Raw genomic sequence first — 4,783 nt, forward strand, 5'->3', positions numbered from 1 at the left:
TTCTATCAAGCCAGCTGCTTCAGGATGGTGGGGAACATGGTAAGACCAATGGATTCCATGACCATGGGCCCACTGCCGCACTTCTTTGGCTGTGAAGTGAGTTCCCTGGTCAGAAGCGATGCTGTGTGGAATACCATGACGATGGATAAGGCATTCTGTAAGTCCCTGGATAGTAGTTTTGGCAGAAGCATTACGTGCAGGAAAGGCAAATCCATAACCAGAATAAGTGTCTATTCCTGTAAGGACAAATCGCTGTTCCCTCCAAGATGGAAGTGGTCCAATGTAGTCAACCTGCTACCAAGTTGTAGGCTGGTTGCCACGGGGAACAGTGCCATATCGGGGCCTCAGTGTTGGTCTCTGCTGTTGGCAGATCTGGTACTCAGCAGCAGCTGTAGCCAGGTTGGCTTTTGTGAGTGGGAGTCCACACTGTTGAGCCCATGCATAACCTCCATCTCTGCCACCATGGCCACTTTGCTCATGGACCCATTGAGCAATGACAGGGATAGCTGAAGAAAGAGGCTGACAATCCACAGAGCGGGTCATCCGATCTACTTGATTATTGAACTCATCTTCAGCTGAAGCCACTTTTTAATGAGCATTTATGTGAGATACAAGTATGTTCACATCCTTTGCCCATTTGGAGAGATCTATCCATATACTTCTTCCCCAAATGTCTTTCTCACCAATTTTCCAATCATGCTCCTTCCAAGTCCCTGACCATCCAGCCAAACCATTGGCTACAGCCCATGAATCAGTATATAATCACACTTCTGGCCATTTCTCCTTCCAAGCAAAATACATGACCATATGCACTGCCCAACATTCTGCCCACTGTGAAGACTTTCCTTCCCCAGTGTCCTTCAGGGTTGTTCCAGAAATTGGTTGTAATGCCACAGCTGTCCACTTCTGAGTGGTGCCTGCATACTGTGCAGAACCATCCTTAAACAAAGCCCTAGTCTTCTCTTCCTCAGTCAACTGATCATAGGGCACACCCCATGAAGCCATAGGTGCATGCTTGAGAACAGGAGGCATCGTAACAGGAATAGGAACCATAGGCATTTGGGCAACTTCTTCAAGTAACTTGCTTGTGCCCTCCAGGTCTGCTTGAGCCTGATCACGTATATACCATTTCCATTTGATAATGGATTGTTGCTATGCATGGCCTACTTTATGGTTTGGGGGGATCAGATAACACCCAGCTCATGATTCACAGCTCCAGTCACATAGTGACTTGGTGGCCCATTGTCAAACGTTCAGTTTCCACTAAGGCCCAATAGCAGGCTAAGAGCTGTCTCTCAAAGGGAGAATAGTTGTCCCAGATGAAGGCAAAGCCTTACTCCAAAATCCCAATGGTCTCTGCTGTAATTCCCCTATGGAGGTTTGCCAGAGACTCCAAACAGCATCTTTATCTGGATCATATGACCCAAGGGGTAGAGCAGCTTGTACAGCAGCCTGGACTTGTTGAAGGGTCCTTTCCTGTTCCAGGCCCCACACAAAGGTAACTGCCTTCCAAGTCACTTGATATATGGGTCATAGTAACATACCCAGATGAGGAATGTGCTGCCTTCAGAATCCAAACAGGCCCACCAAGCTTTGCGCTTCTTTCTTGGTGGAGGGAGGGACCAAATGCAACAACTTATTCTTCACCTTAGATGGAATGTCTGCACGATCCACACCACTGAACTCTTAGAAATTTCACTGAGGTTGAAGGCCCTTGAATTTTGGTTGGATTTATTTCCCATCCTCTCATGCACATATGCTTAACCAAGTCCAGACTGTCTGCTACCTCCTGCTCACTGGATCCAATCAGCATAACATCATCAATATAGTGGACCAGTGTGATATTTTGTGGAAGAGTTAGCCAATCAAGATCCCTCCGAACCAAGTTATGGTACAGTGCTGGAGAGTTAATATACCCTTGAGGCAGGACAGTAAAGGTATACTGTTGGCCTTGCCAGCTGAAAGCAAATTGCTTCTGGTGGTCCTTATGAACCAGTATCGAGAAGAAAGCATTTGCCAAATCAATCAGACTCTGAGGAATTTGATTCACCCTTGCCTGATCCACCCTTGCCTGAGGAAACTAATCCCATTGAGGAAGCTAATCCCATTCAGCAAGATGAAGTTGATGTCCCTCAGGGCCCAGTTGTTGTTACTTCTAGACCTATAACCAGACTCAAAGCTAAGCAGGCCCCTAGAGGAGAGATAGAAAGTGTGGTCCATGAGGAGGTATGCTACACCACTAAAGAACTTAGTGAATTTGCTAATTCATTCAAGCAGAAGTCTAATGAATATGTCTGGGAATGGATTTTAAAGGTATGGGATAATGGTGAAAGGAACATAACAGGCTGAGTTTATTGACATGCCCCCCCCAACTAGAGATTCTAGGTTTAATATGAACGCTCATGCAGTTAAAAAAGGTGTTTAAAGTTTATTTGATTGGTTGGCTGAAGTATTTATTAAAAGATGGCCTACTGACAGAGAGCTGGAGATACCTGATATCCCTTGGTGACTTAGTGCTGATGAAGGGATTGTAAGGCTCAGGCAAATTGTTATGCTCGAGTGGATTCACAGTGCAACACCATATCCTCCATAATGGGAGGGCCCAGAGAATATGGCTTTTACTGATTTTATAAGATGGGAAGTTCTGAGAGAGACACCAGAACATTTGAAGAGCTTTGTTTTTGCTGTTTTCCTTATGCTGAATCTTACAGTTGGAGATGCTGCTGTTCAATTGCATAAATTAAATGTAAATATAATAGGTGTAACAGGACCTTGGAGTAGGGGTCAGATGGCAATACTGAATTACCAAAGACAAGGTGAGCGTACTTATCGTAATAAGCAGCAAAGGCAAAACAATGCCTACAATGGTATGACTCGAGTGGACCGGTGGTACTGGCTAATCAATCATAGTGTTTCCAGGGACCACATACATAAGAAGCCTACTCAGTTTTTATTTGATCTGTATAAGCAGAAAAGCTCTAGGACGAATGACAGGGAGGCAGTACTGGATCGTAGCAACAGAGAATCTGGCTCAGTCAACCAATTTCCAGACTTGAAACAGTTTACAGACCCAGAGCCCCTTGAATGAAGGGAAGGCCGGGTGCCCTTGATGAAGGACCTTGTTACAGTACCAAAGAGTTATGCTGTTTGCCTCTCACCTTCCCCAGAGGGACCTGTGGCCTTTACTGGAGTAACTGTACATTGGGGGAAAGGAAATAATCAGACCTTCCATGGCCTATTGGATACTGGTTCTGAGTTGACACTGATTCCAGGAGACCCTAAAAAGCATTGTGGCCCTCCAGTTAAAGTAGGAACTTATGAAGGTCAGGTGATAATGGAGTTTTGGCTGAAGTCCAACTGACAGTGGGTCCAGTGGGTCCCCGAACTCATCCTGTGGTTATTTTCCCAGTACCAGAATGTATAATTGGGATAGATATACTTAGGAATTGGCAGAATCCCCACATTGGTTCCCTGACCTGTGGAATGAGGGATGTTATGGTTGGAAAGGCCAAATGGAAACCACTGGAATTGCCTCTGCCAGGGAAAACAGTGAACCAAAAACAGTATCCCATCCCTGGAGGGATTGTGGAAATTAGTGCTACCATCAAGGATTTGAAAGATGCAGGGGTGGTGATTCCCACCATATCACCCTTTAACTCTCCTATCTGGCCTGTGTAGAAGACAAATAGGTCATGGAGAATGACAGTTGACTATCAAAAACTTAATCTAAGTAGTGACTCCAATTGCAGCTGCTGTACCAGATGTGGTTTCCTTACTCAAGCAGATTAATATGCCTCCTGGTACCTGGTATGCAGCTATTGATTTGGCAAATGTCAAGTTGACACCCAGGATTAGCCATCACAGGAAGAGACCCAGATCCACAGGAAGGCAACACTTCAAAGACCTAGACTGAAGCTCCACCTCTTAAAGGCTCCAGGATCCATCTCCTCACAATAACAGATTGGGTTGGAGACCACACGTGTAACACATTGACCTTTGGGGATGTTCCAACAATGTAACAACAATGTTCCTGGCTTCCAACATGGGAAAACTGAAAAGGAATAAAGTCTGCTCCAGATCTGCCCCACTTGGAGCTGATAAGTAGGTGTTTAGAAGAGAATTTGCACTGCGTCTTTAAGTGGAGGATACAGAGGAAGGAAGGTTGTGTGAGCTGCTTTTCTCTACCTGCCTAAAGCATGTTAAAGGAGGATGGATTTGTTATGGCTCACTGTTTGAAGAGATTTCAGTACATTGTTCCAGCATCCATAGAGGAGCAGTGTTAGCTCAAGATGGTGGGAGTTTGTCTTGTCACATAACATCAGACAAGGAGGCAACTGAGGGACAGGAAGCAGGTGACTCTAACCCTCAAAGACCCACACCTAGTGGCCTACACCTGCCAGTTAAACACCATGTCCCAAAGGTTTCAGCCTCTTTTTTTTTTTTCTGTTTATCTATCGATACTTTATTTTTGTGTGTGTGGTTTAACCTTTACTAGTATGAATTTGGAAACAAAAATAAGAAAACAGAGCTAAATATAGCTTGAAATGTGCAGTAGACTATTCAGCATCCATTAAATACTGTGTTCAGACATTTCAAACTGTATGTAGTTATGGTCTAACAGTGAGATGTGAGTATATACTTTTTTTTCTTTCTCTTTTTTTTTTTAATTTAATAACCATATGACTAGAAGGAGCATTTCATTGCAGATTTAACATATTCAATAACAATTTCCAGAGCAAGGTTACATCTCTTTCAAAAGTGGCTGTGAATTTTTAGGTTCACA

This window comes from Nannospalax galili, unplaced genomic scaffold (assembly GCF_000622305.1).
Source record: "Nannospalax galili isolate Female #2095 unplaced genomic scaffold, S.galili_v1.0 scaffold43, whole genome shotgun sequence".
In the NCBI taxonomy this organism is placed as follows: Eukaryota; Metazoa; Chordata; class Mammalia; order Rodentia; family Spalacidae; genus Nannospalax; species Nannospalax galili.